Below are 22,577 nucleotides of genomic sequence, written 5' to 3'. Positions count from 1 at the left end.
AGTATTTCCTTTCCTGCTTGGGGAAGGGGAGGGAGTCTAACGGACAGAGCAGGAGACTGGCAGTCAGGACTCCTAGGGCATGATTCTCCATCGTGTCCAAGCAGAACTCAGATGGAGTAGAGAATGGGGACTGCAGGGTGCCAGGGATGGTCTAGAGCAGTGCCACTCAAAGTGGTAGTCCGCAGACCGGTGCTGGTCCGCGAGCCATCGGCTGCCGGTCTGCGTGCACATTGGGGAAAAAAATTGCCAGTCCCCCCCATCAGATAGCTTGAGAAGCGCTGGTCTAGAAGATAATACTTAGCCCGGGCTCAGTGCAGGGGACTAAAGGGCCTACTGAGGTCCCTTCCCATCCTACATTTCTATGATTCCCTGATCTAGAGCTGAACAGCCCTGGGACAAGTTACATGGGACCCAGGGACTTTAGACTAATTGAGGTTTGGGCATAGCAAAGTTCCACTCCACCAAACAACCTTTCTGCCCCTGACATGTTCCCCCTCCTCCCCTTATACTCGGCAGCGTGTGGTGGTGGGGAGGGGGGGAGGGATGTGGCACAAGAGGTGGTTATGACACTTTTTCCACGTGGATACTAGTGGAGAGTTCCCTTATACATGTTTGCGATCCATCTCCAGCCACTTTAAGGTTACTTTGTACCACTTAACACAAAGTAGTCTTAGCAGACTGCAGAATCCTGCCTCTACTTCCAATTCCTAGCTCTGCGCCTCTAATTTGCTGCGTGATGCTGCACGAATCACATAATTCTGTATGCTTCAGTTTCCCCATCTCGTAAAGGTGGATGGATGATAGCTCCTACCAGGCAGTGTGCTGTGGGGCTTAATAAAGTCATGCTTGGAAAGTGATTTGAAATTCTCAGAAAGGTACAGCATAAAATGCAAAGTAATACTGTTGTTGCAGGGGTAAGTTTCTGTGACAAGTCTTGATTCTGTATTGTGAGAAACATACACAATGATGCAGTTAATAGTAGATAGCTCATCTGCCTTGATGTAAGCAGTGGGATTTAAATCGCTGCAATCTGAACACACATGAATCTTGGAAAAGCTAAGATTTGGATTTGGATCTGATATTTGCAGACTGGGTCTTTATCCTTAGTTATAAATCTAACTCTGTGGTATTTTCAGAGGATCTCTCACGGTAGTATCTATTCTGGATTCTGGTATCTACATAGTGTAGATATATAGTGTCTATTGTAGATTCTGATCAATTACAGAAATAACATTAGCCATTAGGTTTGGATCTGGAACCAGATCAGAATGTCACCAGTCCCTGCCAGAACAACAAATGCAAAACCTGCAGACATATCTCCACTGCTACGATGACCAATACCCCCCACAAGACACCTTTCAACATCTGTGATTCTTACACATACCTATCACAACATGTGGTGTACCTAATCCAGTGCATCAAATGCCACAACAACTTTGTGGATGAAACCAATCATTACGCTCGCGAATGAACTCACACAGGAAAATGATAAAAGACAAAAACACCCTATTAATGCACTATTAGTCCACTGAATGCATCCGATGAAGTGAGCTGTAGCTCATGAAAGCTTATGCTCAAATAAATTTGTTAGTCTCTAAGGTGCCACAAGACCTCCTTTTCTTTTTGCGAATACAGACTAACACGGCTGCTACTCTGAACCCTATTATCTGTGCGCCAACACTTTTCACAAAGTGATCACTCCATAAGTGACCTCTCAGTCCTCATCCTCAAAGGAAACCCACACAACACCTTCAACTATGAGCTTGGGCACTTACATTCAGAACTCTGCAAGACAAAAAACCATGGACTCAACCGTGACACTGCTTTTATGGCTCATTACAACAATTTATAATACATCCTACTACCTGATAACCCTTAATTGCCCACTTCATTTTAAGTGGTCTCCTATAGCTTGTGTGAACCCCTTTTGCTTAACAATCTAACCCTCAACAGTCTGCTTCATTTTAAATGGGCTCCGACAGCATTTGCGAACCCCTTATGCTTGACAATCTGTCCCAACTTGCATTTAGCTCAGACGCTCTGGTTACCTTCACCAAAGCTGCAGAAGAGCGCTGTGAAGTTTTCAAGCTTGTTCCTTCCACCAACAGAAGTTGGTCCAATAAAAAAAAAAATTACCTCACCCATCTTATCTCTCTTATAGCCTGGGACCAACACAGCTACAACAATAGTGCTAACAATCTCTAACAGTAACACTTCGTCTTTCCATATCCCCTTTCATCCAAGAATCTCAAAACATTGTACAGAGAGGAGTCAGTGTCACCAGTCTCATTTTAGAAAGGGGAAAATTAAAGCCAACCAAGGTAACATGACTTGCCCCAACTCAGAGAGTAAATTGGTGGTAGAGGAGGGATTAGAATCCAGGTCTTCTGGCAACTTGCTCATACCACTCACAACACTGCCTTGCTTCCACAGCAAGCTTGTTTACTAATCCCCTCTTTCTGCTATCTTGAGCTGTGAATTTGCAGACTGAACTGGGCAGTCAGTTACTCCTCCCTTAAGCCAAGTGTGCGATGTTTGCTTCTGAAACCAGCTCAAGTGCTTTAGGCTCCTTTTTCGACTTTGTAGTCCTGGGTGATGCTTCTCTGACAGCAACCTGACTCACAGCTCCACATGACTCACTCCATCTGTATCACCGACACACAGTTCATGCTTATTCAGTGCGTCTTGCTCATTTGCAAGATCAGGGTTCAGATGTTTTCCTTGCAGCAGCTTGAGCTGCTAGGGTCCAACAGGCCTACGTTATTTCCCTGAATCCTGTTGTATTTCCTTGCCAGCTGCTGCTGTAGAAAGCTCAATGACGGCAGCTGTTCTGAAAGTACTTGGCAACATGTCGGTTTGCTGCAGTCAGGATCAAGGACACCGGCTGCACCAGCAGCGAACTTGTGGGTTTGCAGCCTTCATTTTCCCTGCAATGTTCTTGGATTCCTTTTGGTGTGTGGGCTGTTTGGCCCCATTCTTACTGATAGTCAAATGGTTCCTTGTGAGTGTTCCGGCACAGCGGGAGCAGCTACGTCATCTCCAGTTTGATCACAGGCTGATAAGGCAGGACATTCTTCAAACTGACTTGCCTCAGAAGGCATCTCCCTTGCTGGGAGTCTCCCTGCCCTGAATTCTAAAGGAAATGAATAATTGAGAAGGACAAGGTGGCAATAACAAGCCAGCCTTGTGCTCTATATGAGATCTCATAAACTAAATGAGATTGAGTCTACTTTGAACTTGGATGGGAGACCTACAAAGGAGAACCCAGGTACTTCAGGAAGAGGTGTTTATGAATCAGCAGGTGATGCTCTTCTCTCTTTGGCAGCATTGAACTACTGCCTTGCTTTGTGGGGGGCACTAGAGGCAGGAAGGCCATGTGGTTGCAGAGGGAGATTTGGAAGATGTCGGGCTCTATTCCCTGCCTTGTGAGCTGTGCTGGGTGACCGTGGGCAAGGCGCTTCCCCTCTCTGTGTCTCGGTTTCCTTTTCTGTAAAATTGGGTATAATAACTTTACACCTTTGTAAACTGTTCTGCGATCCTCAAGGAAAAGCATGACTATTATTCTTTGGATAAAATAATAAACCGAGGTCCTGATTTCTGGCCACAAAACACCAGGGGACTTTCCTGGCCTTGCTATTTTTGGTTTGATCTGATGGCTGATCGCTCTCTTTTGTGCCACAAATGTGCGTTGGGTATATTGCCAAGTCAATTAAATTCTTCAGCAATTTAAATGTCACTGAAATAGAGGCCATAGGATAATACTTCCTTCGTCTACTTATCTATGCAGATTGTAAGCTCTTCAGCACAGGGAGTAGCTTACTATGGCTGTGTAAAGCACCTCGCACAGTGAGGCCCTGGTCTTTTTGTGGGGGATTATTCGCTCCTGTAATACAAATAACTGGTAATAATAAATAATGAAAAGGCCAGTTGGATCATTAGATCTGGCCCCTTACATTTTGAAGGCCTGTTGCTTATTTCATTCCTACTATATGTCTTATCTATGTTGTTGTTGTACCATATCAAACTTTTCAGCTAAACCTTGAACTTCCCAGTGCTACTTAGAGTTTACTGGGAGGAGCTATAATATTCTCCTGGCTATCCTGCAATGCAGTCAGTTACACTTTTTGGAGTAAACAATAGGAGTGGCACATGAAATGGCAAAGATTGCTCCTGTAATGCTAGTAATTTATTGTGCAGGATTTTTTAATATGAGGCCCAAAAGATGATGCAATGTGGTGCTTCTTATAATTTCATTATATCATGTAGACAGAGGTCTGCTGGCTATAACAGGGTCTGGGAGCCAGAATCCTAGGGTGAAATTCTGCCCCTACTGAAGTCAATGGCAAATCTCCCATTGACTGCAATGGGGCCAGGATTTCACACCTCAAATCTACTGCTGGCACTGGTTTGCTGCGTGTCCCTAGCCAAATCCTCTCTGTGTCTAATCCAGGGGCAGGCAACCTAAGGCACGTGTGCCAAAGTTAGCACGCAAGCTGATTGTCAGTGGCACTCACGCTGCCCAGGTCCTGGCCACCAGTCCGGGGGGCTCTGCATTTTAATTTAATTTCAAATGAAGTTTCTTAAACATTTTAAAAACCTTATTTACTTTACACACAACAATAGTTTAGTTATATATTATAGACTTCTAGAAAGAGACCTTCTAAAAACGTTAAAATGTATGACTGGCACGCGAAACCTTACATTAGAGTGAATAAATGAAGACTTGGCACACCACTTCTGAAAGGTTGCCGACCCCTGGTCTAATCTATAAACAGGGTACAAAAATACATCTGTCTCCCAGGGCGGCTCTGAAGCTAAATTCATCAATGTTTGGAAAGCGCGCTCTGAAATCCTCAGCTGAAAGGGGCAACATACATTCAGAAGGTTATCACTGTTTTTTAATCTCCTGAATTTATGCCACACTGTAAAGGCTGTAAAACAGATGAACATATTCCAAACCTATCCCGCATATTCTGCCCACAAAGAGCAACTACATGTGAGTGACACCTCAGCTGTGGTGGCAGAGTTCTGCCATGTAGGATTATCTGTCTATTTTACGATACTGCCACCCATCTCCGTAGTGTCTGAGCACCTTCCACATCAAATCAATAGCCACAGAGAGAACTCCCTAGTAGATTTCTTGGCATCTCTGGCATGTCTCCCTTTGTGAGGTTGAGAACCCCGCTTGGGGTGGGAGTTTTGGACGGAGGGGGTTTAGGGCTAGCGAGGGGTGTCAGTGCTGTGAGCGTTGTTTTTACGATGGAAAGGCAAACGACCTGCCAATCAGTCTCATGCCAGCTCAACTCCCTGGTTCCAATGTTCTGTGCTCTTTGTATCATGTGACATTCCAAGCATCACATTCCAGCACCTGAAGGAGTAACTGAGGATTTTAGGGACAAGAGAATGGGTTCGGCAGCTGCTTTTATTCTCTCTGAACACGCAGCTGGGCCTCTATGTGGGGTAGGCTAACCCTGGGTTTAGCTGCTCCAATCCTTGAGGGAGGAACAGAGGAAGCACTTACACTTTCAATACAAGAGCTAAAGCTGCGGGAATGGGTTTTCTCTGAGCTGGCTCACTAATGGGTCTTGAACTTGCCAAAGGGGCTGAGTTGAGCTGCACCTGGAAAGGCCTGGCCCACTTCCAAATGGCTTCCCAGTGAATCCAAAACATGCGGATATCATGGCTTGATCCAGAGAGGTGCTGAGCACCTTCACTGCTCCCGCCCCGCCCATTAAAATCAATGACATCATAGCTGCTCAGCAGCACCTGACAGAAACAGGTCCTATCTGGACAAGAGGCACTATCTTAATAGCACTCTGTGCCCATGTATTTCCAAAAAAGCAGCAGGCTAACATCTGCAATTTAAGGGGAAGGCCAGAAATAGCCTTTTTAAAAGGTGAAGGAGGATGAACTGCTGACAGACGGTCCGTGTGAGGCAGAGACCTCAGAAGAGAGCAGAACTAGGATCAGAGCAAAGAATCTGCAGAAGTGAGTGAGAGGCATTTGCTCTCCAGGATCTCACACATGCCCAGTGGCACTGGGTCTCATTGTCTTAGTGCTGTGGCACTAAGGAAGACAACCAAAGGAACAGATGCTCTTGCATGGCTGGATTTAGGATTTGTGGGACCCACACACAAAAAAGATCCCAGACTGCCAGAAGAGAAATTGGTGAATGAATTGAATCCTGATGCCAGGGTGGGAGACGGTCCTGGCCCATTTAGGTGCTGAGTTTATATCACCTTTGGTGTCCTAAACAGGCACTCTCTCTGCTTGTCTTTAAAGCTGGTTCTGCACAATGTGTCCATTTAATCTGGTAATATGCACACCTCCTCTCTCTCAGGTAGCCTTAATTCAGAGGGAGTGACGCCTAGTGTTAGAGCAAGAGATTGTGAGCTAATATTACTGGAATCTATTCCCAGCTCTGCCACTGACTTCCTCTGTGACCTTGGGCGGGTCATGTTTCCCTTTCTATGCCTCCATTTCCCCATATGTAAAACATGGATATTATCCTTATTGTGATAGTGCCTAGAAGCCCATGCTAGGGGCTGTACAGACACACAACAAAGAGCCGCTCCTAAGAGCTTATAATCCAATTACTGTACCTACTCCATAAAGGGTGTTTCTAAGACATCATCAGTTAATATCTGCTAGGCACTTTGAATTCCTTCAGATAGAAAGTAGAAACAAAGGACAAACAGTTGTTATCTCTGACTTTGGTGGGTTAAAGTCAGATTCTTAATGTTATTTGAACTTAGTTTTACTGTCTTTACTGTCTTTGGTAGGATGGACTTGAATGCTACCAGGAGTTTGTAGTTTTCAATATTATTATCAGCCCAGCAAAGGACACCCAGGCTTTTAGGAGTTCAGTGTTCAGGAGCGTTAGGCAAGTCCTAAATGGATGAATTGTTACTTGCATTCAAAGAAGCAGGCATGATGTTTCCAATTATTCTTCAATTCAGACAACAGATAGCTGTTTTCGTTTACTGGAGCAGCAGTTGATTAGGAAAACAATATTGAATAAACTGCTGAAAAAGACTGTGTGAAAGTCAACAAATTTTTCTGACACAGCCCCAGCATTACTTCATAATGATACTGGCAAGTCAATAATAGGTACAGTAGAAATCAATAGGTCATAACATTGCAAATGAGCCAGAGAGCACAAAAAGTCCTTTCGGCAGAAGAAATAAATCTGTTTGTTCAAATAAGTAGCATTTATGACATGATATGAAAGTTCCAGAAGCAGACATTACTGCAAACAGAAAATGACACAGTTTGATAACCAGAGTCCCCGGAAAATATATAGGCAATCTTTTCTTTCTATATTTTTCAGCATCATAAAGGTGAAATATTAGAAACACAATCTAAGCCACAGGATTAGAAGCTAAAGGCTTTTATTGCCAAATGCAACAGAAAGGGAATATGGTTCAGTGCTCATGAGATGGCACCAGGGGAAAGCACTATCCCTGGGTCTGCCATTGGATCCTCTCTTCCCTGAAGGAGAATATTATATCATGTTCATACAACATCCTCTTGTAGAATTTACTCAGGAATTATGTCTTTTTCGGGTTTTTTGGATCATCTTAGAAATTTCCTATAGAATTCTATAGGATATTCAACAACATATAGCAGGATCCCCTTTGCTATTAAATTTGATGGGATTTTACAGTATTTTCTAAAGAACCTTACTAATTTTTCATAGACCCTTGTTTATTTTATCCCTGTTAAATGCTAAGATTTTCCCCATAAAGGCAAATTGCATAAGATTTTTGCATTTGAATCTAATCTGGAAGCGGATCATCCACTGTCTGTTCTTTTCTAGTTCTTATACTGTACCCATCAGAACGTAAAAACAGGGTCAGACCAAAGGTCTAGCTAGCCCCTGATCCTGTCTTCTGACAGCAGTACCAGATGCTTCTGTCAGGAACTATAGGTCTTGAACCCTAGTCTACAGTGACCTGCTGATGAGTGTGGGAATAGGAACTGAACTCCAACAGAGCACCCCAGTACTGGGCGCTGATTGGTAGAATGCTGGGGGTCTTAATTGATTCACAGCTCCTATTTAAACCCAGTAGAGGAAGAGGAAGTGACCCAGGCATCTGGGTTCACTCTGCTTTGGACAGCTTCCCCTGCAATGCCTGCTCCTTCTGGCGATCTCTTGGTAACCCAACCCCAGCCTGGCTGCCTACTGACACATGGTTTGTCCTCTGGCCTGTCTCGGACTCCGATCTCCTGGTAACTTGGCCCTGCCTGACTCCTGACTCTCAGTTTGCCCTCTCACCTGCTTCAGACTCTGACCTGCTGGTATCTGATGAAGGCTGACTCCCAACCACTAGGTCAGACCACCTACATCTCAGTCCTGACAGCTTTGGAGGGAATGAACACTACAGGGCAATTTCAAGTGATCCATCCTCTGTCTGCTCCCAGCTTCTGGCAGTTGGAGGCTTAGGGACATGGGGTTGAGTCCCTGACTACCCTGGCTAAGAGCCATTAGTGGAGCAATCCTCCATTAACTTATCTAGTTCTTTTTTTAGCGCAGTTACATTTTTGGCCCTCACAACATCCCCGGCAATGAGTTCCACAAGTTGACCGTGTTTTGCCTGAAGAAATGCTTACTTTTTTTGTGTTTAAACCTGCTGCCTATTAATTTCATTGGGTGACCTCCTGGTTCTTGTGATATGTGAAGGGATAAATAACACTTCCCCATTCATTTTCACCACACCATTCATGATTTTATAGATCTCTATCATATCTCCTCTTAGTTGTCTCTCATCTAAGTACAATGTAAACTGGGCAATAGGAAATCTAAGAGGGGAATTTGAAGCGCAAACAATAAAAGACATTAGAATAAATGTCAAGAAATTCTTTAAATATATCAGAAACTGGAGACCTGTGAGAGAACTGGTGGGTCCACTGCACCAGCAAGGAATAAAGGGAACAATTAAAGAAAGAACTGATCTTTACTGCAACATTTTCTTTGCATCGGTCTTCAGCACAGAGGCTGGTGAAATATTTGCCTTGTGCCTTCTATGAGATACTGCCAGAGACAGAAGTATCCAAAAAGAAAGTGTTGGGAAAGAAATAATGGATAAATGAAAGAACAAGAAGCTACTAGGGCCAGGTACCTCAGAACGCTTGGAGGTATGCAAACTTAATTATGAAGAGAATGAGCTGCTCATATAAGAGTGCAGTTTCTCATTAAAATCTGCTAATATACCAGAGGACTGGAGCAAAGTGTAGCAGGTGTAGTCCCATGAGTAGTCCTGATGACTTCGTGGCACGACTTACAGCAGTAGGTACTATACCCAGTAGTAGTAGTAAGGCCGGGTCTACGCTAGGATTTTACCGCCGTATAGCTACATCTCTCAGGGATGCAAAAAAGTCCACATCCCTCAGAGATGTCGCTATACTGACCTAACTGCTCTGTAGACAGTGCGAGATCAATGGAAGAATTCTTCCATCGACCTAGCGACGGCGTCTCGGGGTCGTGGATTACCTGTGCCCACACAAGGACCTCTCCCGTCGGCATAGGCAGTGTCTACACTGAAGTGCTACAGAGGCACAGCTGCAGCATTTCACGTGTAGACAAGGCCTAAGTGCTTCTGGGATCGGCCTCAAGCTTTGCAGTGCTGTGGTAAAGGTGTGACAAAAGGTGTATGGGAACCCGCCCAGGAGCTTTTGCTGAGTATTGTTTTGGGCGGGCGTGTTTGTGCGTGGGAAGGCCCAACAGAAAAACCTGAGAAAGACACAGAGAGAGACAGCCCGAAGGAGCAGCTGAAAGCATGGTGGATAACCATGGAAGAAATCTAGAGAGAGGTTTGGGTCAGGGTGCAGGCTGAAAGACTGTGCTTGGTGCTATGAGCAAAAGACTCTTTCTTGCTATTTGATTCCTTCTGTGTTCAGAGACTCAGGGTTTTATATATTCTCTGTGAATAAACAAAACTGCAGTCCAGAAATAGCTGACTCATCAATTTCTCCCCCTCACTGACTACACCCAGAATTTTTGGTTACCATGTGAGCCAAGAGGATCAACACTGGTGTCGGGAGCAGGGTTCAGTTTCCAAGGAGAGAAGCTGTGTGCTGGCATTGCTGTTGAACCAAGATGGAGGAAATGATGGCAGTGCCTGCAGAAATCAAAGATGGCCAAAAGGAATTGAAATAAGACTTAAAACAGGAGCTGGAGCCTTCACAAAAGAATTTAAAACAAGACGTGGAGACTTGACTTAAAAAGGAACTAATGCAGCATCTGGAGGATTTCCAGAAAGGGCTGAGGGTTGACTCACAGATGGAGGTCAAATTTCTGTTGGGGCAACCATCACAAAGCATCCATAGAGGTTGGGGAGCCCAGCTGCAAAGCTCCCAGGCTGGAATGGAAAGCCAGATCAAGGAAGTGACCAGCAACCTGACTGCCATAAACCAGAAGCTTTTCATGAAATATTGGAGTCTGGCAAGCTTTAGCCAACTTGGAACATGCTAACAGAGATGAGCTGCAGCAAGGACTTAGGGAGTTGAAAATGCAGCTCCAGAAGGAAAACAAAAGGTCACAGATCACAGTGGAAGTCAGCCACCTGGATGAGGAACAGAGCCAGCTGGAGGACTTGGGTAAGATTGGACACTTACAATAGTTTTCTGTCCTGTTTGTAACCCCCAGAGGGGAGAGTTGGACTGCCCCCGTTCAAATGCTGACAAAGGAAAAAGCTTCCTGGAAGGATTATTTGAATCCATTCTACATTATAGCTCAATTTAATGGCTGGGAGGAGGTACAGAAAGGGGGGTTGTTTGCAGTGAAAGCCTATCCCCCAGTCTGGGGAAACACCAGACAAAAGGGGAAAAGTTTGAAGGTACAAGGATCAGCCCCACAGGCTTAGTTTAGATCTGGGCAGTTGAACAACAATAATGGGACTTTGGCTACCGAGTGTGTAATAGGACTGTGATGTCTATATAGGGATAATTGACAAAGGTTTAAGCCTCTGTCATTGGACCAGACATGCTAAACAGGCTAGGGAATAGAGGGTCCGAAACTGAACCACCTAACCGATCTCAGATGGGGATAGCAATATGGGGGCAAGGACGCCCATCTGAAAACTGGTTTGAAAACTGGATGGCTGGTATTTGAGCAAGAAGTCTAGGTGGCTGAAATAATGGATGAGATCACTGGCTTGGATTTCATTATGACTAACAGCTATGTAATCTTTGCCAGGAAAGGTGTCTTACAAATTCAGTCTATGGAAATTCCCTTGAAAGATATGGCCCAGGTGAGACACATGGTTTGTATATAACTGGTTTGTAATGAAAGAAATTGCCCCACCCCCAGGGGCAGAAATCATTGTAACAGCTACATGCTGTGGTAACTCTCTAGCCAGGGAAAGATGAAGATGGTTGAAACCTGTTTTCTGAGACCTAAAGTCTTGGGAGATTCTTAGCTGCTAAAGATCTTGTGGATCTAAACCAAGAACTGATCCCAGTTTGTTTACTGGAGGTTTCTAACAAGCAGCAAATGATAAAAATGGGAACTGTGGTTGTGAAATGTGAGCTGGTGGAGTTGGCAAATACTGGGATAGAGGAAAACTCCAAAGGGGAAGGAGGTGAAGGTGAACTCACAGCGTTTCTACTGGACTTGTTCCAGCGCAGTCCTGTACACGTAAATGGGGAGCAACAGAAGATTCTCAGACATCTTCTCGTTAGGAATCAGGAGTCATTCTCCTGATCCAACAAAGATGTATTGGTTGTACTGCACAAGATTGATACTGGAGGGGACTGACCCATTAAACAGCCACCTCACTGGTTACCAGTAGCAAAAAGGGAATAGGCACTACAGGCTATTGAGGAAATGTATCAGGAAGGCCTAACTCAGCCCTCAATCAGCCCCCAAGCCTCACCCCTGGTTCTGGCTATGAAAAAGGATGGCAGCAACAGATTCTGGACTATAGAAAATTCAGTTCAGTCACTTTAAAAGTTTCTTGTCCATTACCACAAATAGATGATATCCTGGACGCTGTCGAAGGTTCAGTCTGGTTTCCCATACTGGCTCTTAAAAGTGGGAATTGGCAAATGGAAATGGATCCAAAAGACTGAGGGGAAAAACTGCTTTCACAGCAGGTCAAGGGTTGTGGCAATTAAAAGTGATGGCTTCTGGCTTGTGCAACGCACCAGCCACATTTGAGAGGCTAACGGAGAGGGTATTACATGACATGGCCCTTTCAGCCTGCATGTTATACCCAGATGATATCCTGCTGCATGCTAAAACATTTATAATTGGTTGGTGATAAGCTGAAGGTGGCCAGTTTGAAACCGAACCCAAAGAAACGTGAGTTGTTTCAAAAAGAGGTAATTTACCTTGGGCACACAATTAGTGGAAATTCCCTCCTCACTGAGAAAAAGAAAATTGCGGCTTTACAGAGCTGGCCAACTTCCTAGACATGCAGAATTTTATAGGGCTCTGCTCCTATTACAGAAGGTTCATTTGTGGGTTTGTCAATATTTTAAGCTCACTGCATAGGTTGGGTGAGAAAGTGAAACCATTTCAGAGGTCAGCAGAGTGTGATGTCGCATTTTCAGAGTTGAAAACCACTCTGGTGATTGCTTCTGTCTTGGCTGATTGAAGCTTCAAAGCCCTTTTCATACTGGACACAGATGCGAGTGCTTACTGCTGGAGGACAGTACGAACACAAGGGACTTGAGAGGGTGATAGTGTATTATAGCAAAAGGAACTCCTAGCAGTGGTTAAATATACAGAATGTTTTCATCCCTATTTGTATGGGAGGAAGTTTATGGTCAGGACACACAATGCTTCCCTGCAATGACTCTTTAGATTCAGGAATACTGAGGGACAGCATGCCACATAGTTGGAGAAACTGCAGTGCTACAATTTTACAATCACACACAGTCGTGGCCATAGGCATAGTACCACTGATGCCTTGTCCAGGCAGCCTTGTTGGGCAGCTAACTGCAAAGCCAGTCCCAAGCAGGAGAGCAAGGAATTAGTTGCCCAAGGACATGTTGCTCCTCTCTTCCCTTGATTCAGAGATGCATCCATGTTCCCGGTTCATCCACTGGAACAATGGGGTCGGGTTGCAGGAATGGACCCGAGAGCAACTAAAAACTTCCAAATGAGAGGATCCTGATAAAAGGATAATGTGTGATTGGAAGACTCAACTGGAAAATGCAGTCACCCTGGAACATAGTGTCCCCTCACAGCACCACAGTCAAAGCGTGCAGTTAAAGATGAAATATTCAATAGGAGATGGGTGAAACTAGCAGGTGATGGTACTGGTAGCAGCTGGTTGTACCAGATACACTGGAAAAAAGAGGGTATGAGATTGTCATAATCTTAAAACTGCTGGAAATTTAGGGGTTGCACAAACTTTAGCCAAGCTAAGGGAGAATTTCTATTGGGTAAAATGCAGGCGGAATGCAGAAAAATGGTTCAGGAAATTTAAGTTTGCATTGCAAAGAAGGGTTCCCCTAAAACTGGGTGAGCCCCTTTGCAGCATTATCTCATGGGGCACCAATGTTTGTTACAGGAGTTGGTGGGTGAAATTCCATGGCCTGAGTTGTGCAGGAGGTCAGACTAGACGATCATATTGGTCTCTTCTGACCTTAAAGTCTATGATTCTATGAATGGGGCACATTGTCATGGATGTCCTTTGGCCCTTGCCCGAGACAGACGCTGGCAATCAATACTTGTTGGTAGCTATGGACTCCTCCACAAAATGCCCTGAGGCATACCCACTAAGAAATGAAGTGGCTGTGACAGTAGCAGAGGTCCCCGTGAATGAATTCTTTACCACATTTGAAGTTCCAAGTGAGTTACACATAGAGAAAGGGAGAAACTTTGAATCTGAAGTGTTTTAACAGGTGAGACTCCAGGGATCCGAAAACTCGCCCCACTCCAACATGCCCACAGTCTGATGGGGTGGTTTGCTGCAGTCATAGGTATTGAGGCCACTGATGTAGCCTCACTTGATTATTGCATCCCTAGACCAGCCAAGTCCAGTGTGGAGTCAAATAAGACAATGTCATGTAGTCTAGGGCGGATCTGCACCAGGTGGTAGGTGCTTGACTGGTGGGATCTGGAGGGCATGGACTACACGGTCAGTCTCTACTCTTGTTTGCCATAACTGAACTCTGGTCTGTTTGGGTGATAATGTTAGTGGTTTAATGATGGGGGGAAAAGGTTCTGTCATGACTTCAGTTAACTCAACATCAGTTATACAGCAGCTGTCTTGGATCTCTGCATCCCTTGTGCACTCTATTCTACTAGCAACTTCCCATCATATTTCAGGAGGAGCAATGCCTGGGAGGATGTAGAAGTGTTGATGTAGGTTGGCTTAAGGCATCCTGTAATACAGTGGCAGGCAGTGTTAAGTGCAGTGTCTACCTTCTTTGCATGAGGGCACGATCCCTCACTGCACAGGCATTTCAGCAGAGAAGTAATGGGGTCTAAATTAGCTGTTACCAGTCAAGAAAGAGATTTTTGAGTCATTGTAGATAGTTCTCTGGAATCAGCCACTCAATGTGCTGTGGCACATGGCAGAAAAAAAGCTAACAATGTTAGAAACTGGAAAGGGATAATAAGAAGACAGAATATATCACAATGCCACTCTATAAATTCATGATACACCCACATCTTGAACAATACATGCAGGTCTGGTTGCTCCACTCAATAAACATATATTAGAAATGAAAAAAGTACAGAAAAGGGCAACAAAAATTATTGGGGGTATGGGACAGCTTCCATAGGAGGAGAGATTAAAAAGCCTGGGACCATTCAATTTAGAAAAGAGACAACAAGAGGGATACAACAGAGGTCTATAAAATCATGAATGGGGTGGAGAAAGTCAATAAGGAAGTGTTACTTACCCCTTCATGTAGCACAAGAACTAGGGATAGCCAGATTAAACTAAAAGACAAACATAAGGAAGTGCTTCTTAGCAGAATGCCCAGTCAACCTGTGGAACTAAGAATTAGATAAGTTCATGGAGTATAGCCAAGATGATCAAGGACACAACCCCTTGCTTTGGGTGTCCCTAAACCTCAGACTGCCAGAAGCAGACAGTAGATGACAGGGATTGGATCACTCGATAATTGCCCTGTTCTGTTCACTCCCTCTGAAACATCTGGCACTGGTCCCTGTTGGAAGACAGGATACTGGACTAGATGAACTATTGGTCTGACCCAGTATGGCTGTTCTTATGAGTAACAAAGTGCCAGTACTCTTGACCGCAGAATGGATGGGTCCGAGTTGGATGTAACCAGCTTGTTGACAATGTTGTTTTGTATGCTAATCTTGGCTTTAGTTTTCCTGATGTAGGCACTAAAGAAGAGTGTACAGTCAAGAGTAACCCTGAGGTATATGGGATTTATGGAATGATAAGTGTCGTCCTAAGCCAGCTGACGTTAAATTCACATTTGGTCTCTCAATATGTTTTTTTAAGATGGAATGCATGACTTATGTCTTTGCTGGGTTTGCATGCAGCTGGTTGGCTGAATAGTACTTATCTAGGGTCTCAAGTCCATTCACCAGAGTACTCGCCAATATGCCAATCTCCTTGTGCTGTGTGGTGATGCATGGGTCATCTGCATAAATAAAGCACCTTGTGCTGTGGTTGCTTGGCTGGTCATTTAAATGTTGAACAATGTGGGTGCTAAGACACTACCTTGTGGGAGACCACTCTTCTGTCATTGCCATCAGCTCTGTTTCCCACAAAAGTTTGCAAAGAATCTTCTGTTCTCCAGCATGGTCTGTATTAGCTCTGTGAAGTGGTGGATCTTCATAACCACTACCTTGGCAAGGAGCCCACGATAATTGACTGCATTGTGTGCAGCTGAGAGATCAACAAACACCACTGCCATAATATTTTGAAGCTGTGGTGGTGGTGTGCTATGAGCTGGGTGAAACCTTGTTATAGGTTGAGTTAAAACCCCACTGAGATTAATAGGTGTGATCTCACCCTTCATTAAGGTAGCTGTAAGCATAAGTCTCCATCTAAGACAAAAGGCGCGTCTGAAGCTGCCCGGGAGCTTTTGCTGAGTATTGTTTTGTGTGTGTGGTGGGAGGAGGGGGCCTAGCCCCGGAAGAAACCTGAGGAGAGGTTTTGGGGTCAGGGTTGCAGGCTGAAAAGAGCATTCTCAATGCTGTGAGCATAAGAAGCTGTTTCCTGCTATTTGATTCCTGCCGCATTCAGAGACACGGGTCTTTGTACATTCTTTGTGAATAAACAAAACTGCATCTGTCTTCACTACAAAGGTTAATGGTGACCAGATACTCAATGCAATTAATATTAACAACAAGGAAGAAGGAACACCAACCAAAATAGGGAAAGAACAGGTGAAGAAATGTTTTAATAAGTCAGATGTATTCAAGTTGGCAGGGCCTGATGAAATTCATCCTACAATACTTACGCAATCTCAGAATTGTTAGTAATTATCCCAGAGAACTCATGGAGCATGCATGAGGTCCCAGAGGACTTGGGAAAGGCAAATATAGTTCCTTAAAAAGGGGAACGAAGAGGACCCAGGGAATTGTATACCAGTTAGCCTAACTTTGGTACCTGGAAAAATGCTGGAACAAATGATTAAACAATCAATTTGTAAGCACCAGGAGGAAATAGGGTTACAAGGAATAGCAAGCATGGATTTGTCAAGAACAAATCAACCTCATTTCCTTTTTTGACAGGGTTACTGACCTAGTGGAGAGGGGAAAGCAGTAGATGTGATATACCTTGATTTTTAATAAGGCTTTTGACATGGTCCTATATGACATTGTCATACATAAATAAGGGAAATGTGGTCTAGATGAAATTACTATGAGTTGGGTACACAACTGGCTGAAAGACTGCTCAAAGAGTAGTTATCAATGGTCTGCTTTCAAACTGGGAGGGCATATCCAGTGGAGTCCCATAGGGGTCAGTTTGGGGACCAGTACTAGTCCATATCTTCATTAATGACTTGGATAATGGAGTGGAGATTATGCTTATAAAATATGCAGATGAAACCAATCTGGGAGGGGTTGCAAGCACTTTGGAGAACAGGATTAGAATTCAAAATGACTTTGACAAATTAGATAATTGGTCTGAAATGAACAAGATGAAATTCCTTAAAGACAAGTGCAAAGTATTTCGCTTAAGGAGAAGAAAAAATCCAATGCAACTACACAGTGAGGAATATCTGGTTAGATAGTAGTATTGCTGAAAAGGATCTGATGGTTATAGTGGATCACAAATTGAATGTGAGTCAACACCGTGTTGCAGTTGTGAAAAAAGGTTAATATAATTCCGGGGTGTATTAACAGGAGTGTTGTATGTAAGACACGGGAGGTAATTGTCCTGCTCTACTCAGCACAGGTGAGGTCTTAGCGGGAATACTGTGTCCAGCTCTGAGCATCACACTTCAGGAAAGATGTGGATAAGCTGGAGAGAGTCAAAAGGAGAGCAACAAAAATGAGAAAAGGTTTAGAAAACCTGACTTATGAGGAAAGGTTAAAAACACTGGGCATGTTTAGTCATGAGAAAAGAAGACTGAGAGGGGGACCTGAGAAGTCTTCAAATAGGTTAAGGGCTGTTATAAAGAGGTGATCAATTGTTCTCCATGTCCACTGAAGGTAGGACAAAAAGTAATGGGATTACTTTGCAGCAAGGGAGATTTAGGTTAGATAATAGCAAAAACTTTCCAGCTATAAGGGTAGTCATGCTCTGGAACAGGTTTCCAAGGGAGCTTGTGGAATCTGAATAATTGGAGGTTTCTAAGAAGTTTAATTGGTCATGCATCAGCACTGAACTAGACCTCTTGAGGTCCCTTCCAGGCCCTCATTTCTATGAAATACCTGGGTGTCACCGATTTCTCCTCCAAACTGGAACAACCTACTAAACCCTGAAGTTTTGGCTAGCCGCTTCGGTCAAAAGGGGCAAAGTAGCGCCACAAAATGAACAAATAACAGGTGAAAGTTAAACTCTGCATTTCGCATACAATAATAAACAAACGATCAAATGAAAGGTTTCAGAGTAACAGCCGTGTTAGTCTGTATTCGCAAAAAGAAAAGGAGTACTTGTGGCACCTTAGAGGCTAACCAATTTATTTGAGCATAAGCTTTCGTGAGCTACAGCTCACTTCATCAGATGCATACTGTGGAAAGTGTAGAAGATCTTTTTATATACACACAAAGCATGAAAAAATACCTCCTCCCACCCCACTCTCCTGCTGGTAATAGCTTATCTAAAGTGATCACTCTCCTTACAATGTGTATGATAATCAAGGTGGGCCATTTCCAGCACAAATCCAGGGTTTAACAAGAACGTCTGGGGGGGGGGGGTAGGAAAAAACAAGGGGAAATAGGTTACCTTGCATAATGACTTAGCCATTCCCAGTCTCTATTCAAGCCTAAGTTAATTGTATCCAATTTGCAAATGAATTCCAATTCAGCAGTCTCTCGCTGGAGTCTGGATTTGAAGTTTTTTTGTTGTAATATCGCAACTTTCATGTCTGTAATCGCGTGACCAGAGAGATTGAAGTGTTCTCCGACTGGTTTATGAGTGTTATAATTCTTGACATCTGATTTGTGTCCATTTATTCTTTTACGTAGAGACTGTCCAGTTTGACCAATGTACATGGCAGAGGGGCATTGCTGGCACATGATGGCATATATCACATTGGTGGATGTGCAGGTGAACGAGCCTCTGATAGTGTGGCTGATGTTATTAGGCCCTGTGATGGTATCCCCTGAATAGATGTAGATCTTCTACACTTTCCACAGTATGCATCCGATGAAGTGAGCTGTAGCTCACAAAAGCTTTTGATCAAATGAAAATCTTCTTGTACCTTTTTAGCCCATCACGTTAGCTACATGTTGTGTGTTTAGATTGTAGAAGCCCCTCGCGCATAGTTGGGTGCTGTATTTAAAAAAAATCACAACAACGAAAGGCTTGAAGTGTGCCAGGTAGTGACAGCCTATAATAAAAGGAGCTGCAGAGCTGTCCTGTCCCAGGGGAGCGCTAGGAGTCAGGTCCCAGGTAGTGAGAGGCTACGCACTTGCTACTGTACTACATTGTGGGGTGCAGTTTTCTCACCCTGGCACTGCTGCTCCCCCACAATCCTGACTCCTTCCTGTCTCATTAGGTGCACTATTCACCTCTAGGGGAATAGGGAGGGAGCATTTCCTGTGCTCCCCGGGGTAAGAACTGTAATTCTCCCTGGCCATGTATGTGGACCATATAAACAAAAATAGGAGTAAAGACCCCATGCCCTCCCTCCTGCCCCCCGCACACACAGGGCTCCGCAGGAAGGGCTAGTCAGAACCAGTCCCAAAGTGAATTCAATGTTGTTAATACATAGCTTGTATATGGTGCCTATCAGAGAATCTCAAAGCACTTATCTATGGAAATTCTATCACCATCTTATAGTGGTTGTTTTAATAATCTAATGTGTTGCTAGTAACCCAAGTAAAGAGTTTGTTTATTTTTTAAACATATATGTCCAGCCTGAGTGTCCCTTTAATGCACGTACAGTGTAAATGAATTCCCCCTCTGAAGTCTGGAGACAGGGGTCACATGCACAAAAAGGAAATGCAATACACTTAGGATGCTATCCCAAGACACTGCTGCTGTCATTCGTCCACATGGTCAAGATGTGAAGGACAGGCTAACCATCCAGCAGTTGGACTGTCTGACACCAGTATCATTTGATTTTGCATTTCATAATCTCCACTGCACATTCTGAAGAAATGATTTTTGTAGATTAATCTACCAGTTGCAAAAAAAGGTAGATTTGCACACAATTTAAGATGTAAATGATGGAAATGTACTGGATGGTCGTTTTGGAAGTACTGCAGGATAGCAAGAAATGAGAAAGAAGAATAGATTCCAGAAGAGTTCCAATGGAATTTAAGTCCAAGAGTGTTCTGCAACACTTTATCTCTAAAATGTCATGATGTACTGGCCTCAAAGCATGGAGAACAGACTCTTCATCTAGTACAATTATTTTAGGAACCTTGCATCATAAACAGCGTGTGTGCCAAAATGAAAACGTAGCATGGGAAAGCATTTCTCATTGAAGCCTGCATCTCCTCCCAAACATTTATGTGACGATATGCAAAATACACGGGGGTCAGACCCTAGGTTTAAACGCAGCGCAAGGCCCTTGCAACGAAAGACTGGCAGCAGTGTAGGCTGTGACAGTGGAAAGAGATTGCTCCCTTCCCTGCACAAAGGGGCTCGTTGATGGCCCCAAAATGGGCAGTGTTGGCAAGGAAGGGTGCGTGGTTAAGGTAGGCAGGGATGTGCCATTTAGGTTCATTCCCCTCAGTAGCCTCCATCCACTTGTTTCTGCTGGAGTCCTGGCCGCGAACTACAGTAAAGCTGTCTTCCACACTGCTGGAAAACCCACAGAGGATAGTATGAATATTCTCTGGAGCTCAGGGGTATTAACTGATTAAGGGAGGGATAGATTATAACTCCCTGTGACAACTTCTATGAATCTGGCCCTGAGTTTTAAATGAACCTGTTCTCCCTCTTTAGGCATTTCGTTAGGCCTCAGCTTTGCAGCAGAACTGTCTCAATGCAGCTTTGGTGAGTGTGGGTTCCTGAAGAATTCCAGACCATTCTCACCAGGTATTGCAGAGTCAGTAGCTTTTGAGGTGGGTAGGCTTCAAATCCAGCTGGAAAGCAGGGGGAGGGGTGTCATTTCTTCCTCTTGCAAAAGAGCTGAAGCTAAAACCCTAAACAGAATACTTGACAATGCTCTGAAATTTTATTGCAAGGAGCCTGTGTTGAGTGGCTTACTCTCTGGGACAGCCACTCAGAACGCAGCAGGGAAGGGAATTGTTGACTTGCACATAAATGTCTACATGTTTTCCCATTTTTCATCAAAATTGGGGTTTGATCAAAAATTTTCTGACAGCCCTAGGCACCAGCAGCACTGTCTTATCACCGTCAGCTGAGTGGGATGGGGGCAGTCTAACCTAGTGGTCAGAGCAGGCATCAGGACCCAAGGACTAGAGTCAGAGCAGAGTCAGTAGTCAGGAGCCAAAGCCAAGGGTCAAACTGGAGGTCAGGAACTGGAGCAAGCAGGGTAGTGGGCAAGGAGGAGTTCAAGGCAGGGGCAGGACAGAGCCCAGGCTGGATGCAAGATAGAAGCGGGAGAAGCAAGCTAAAACAGGATCAGGCATAGTGGTGAGCATGAGCCTGCTGCTGGCTTAAGAGTCAGCCTGCTGGCTCCTGCAGTGGATCAGGCGGCATGGCCAATCAGTCAGCCTGCTGCAGGCCAGCTGTACTGATGAGGCTGCCACGAGATTAGCTCTGCTGCAGGCCCTCTTCCTGCCAGTCACTCAGCTCATTTCAATCAAGAGACAACAAGAAGAAGAACTTCAGAGCATGCCTCACATGTAATCACACTGTAAACCTCCCCCTCTCACCCCCCCCCCACCCGCACTTCCTTCCTGGGTTACTTGGGAGCAGGCAACACTCGCCTGGGTGCCTAATATTGGTGACAGTAAAGGAGATCTTGAGTATTCCAGTGGTGATGTTGGATAGATGGGAATCCTCTATCCACCCTTCTGCTGCCATCCTTTTACTTATAAGGAAATTAATCTTGGTGGTCCCTTTACATACAGACACTGGCATGCTTTGGAAACTTCCAAGAATAAACCTGAGCTAATCTATGCAGTGGGTCTAACCCCAAAAGCACCAATTATAAACTCTATACAAACAATATACTGTTAGACTAGGGTTAACACACATTTACTTAACAATTTAGAAAAACATGCTACAACAGATTGAGATTAATTAAAATGTCACAACCGCTTTAGGTCAGGAGGGGATGCAGCGATAAATCAATTAATAAATGCAGTTTACAGGAGTAAATAAAGCTTAACCAACTTACATTTATACTGCTAACAGTTGCCCCATTCCTGAGTGTGCTCGCCCCTTAATTTCAGAGTTCTAGATGCTTGCGTGAGCACCCTTGGAGATTTGAAGCCAGGGACAGCGCTCTGTTATTGTGGTACCGTAGTCCAGCCAAGGCGGCAAGGGCAGAGCAGTTTGAACTGGGGATTGTTCCAAGCTGCACAGCCCCTCTGAAGAAGGGAGCTGTTGTAACCAGAGGCTAGCAACCAGGGATCCCCGTTAGCCAGTAAGACCACATCTTCTCTTCTCAGCCTCCAAGTGCCTTTGCTATCCCCCTTCCCCAGCAAGCCCTTTCCCAAACAACAAAGATGGTGTTTACTCACTGCCATCCCTGCAGGCCAACCTCAGTCAGTTCTGGGCACAGCAACAGCCTTTGCCCTGGCTCCCACAAAGCCCAGCAATAGCCTTGTTGCCTCCCTGCTTGCCCGAAGCCCCAGCAGGTTCTCAACAGCAGCTTAGCAGTAGCTCCTGGCTTGGAAAGAGCTCTAACAAACAATCTCCCCTCCTCTGACCAGGGGCCGGTAACACAGTCTCAGCTCCCAAGTCAGAACAGGGGACTACAGCAGAGCAGAGGGCTGGTGTCCCGCTTGGACGGCGCTCTGACCAGATTCACAGTCACTCAGCAATGGCTCTTTTTTTCTTTTTTAAACACGCACAAAATGGAGCCCACCACATGCTGCCTCT

The sequence above is a fragment of the Chelonia mydas genome, chromosome 1 (genome assembly GCF_015237465.2).
Source record: "Chelonia mydas isolate rCheMyd1 chromosome 1, rCheMyd1.pri.v2, whole genome shotgun sequence".
NCBI classification, from domain to species: Eukaryota; Metazoa; Chordata; order Testudines; family Cheloniidae; genus Chelonia; species Chelonia mydas.
The sequence above is the reverse complement of the archived record's forward strand: the minus strand, read 5'-3'. Positions refer to the sequence as shown.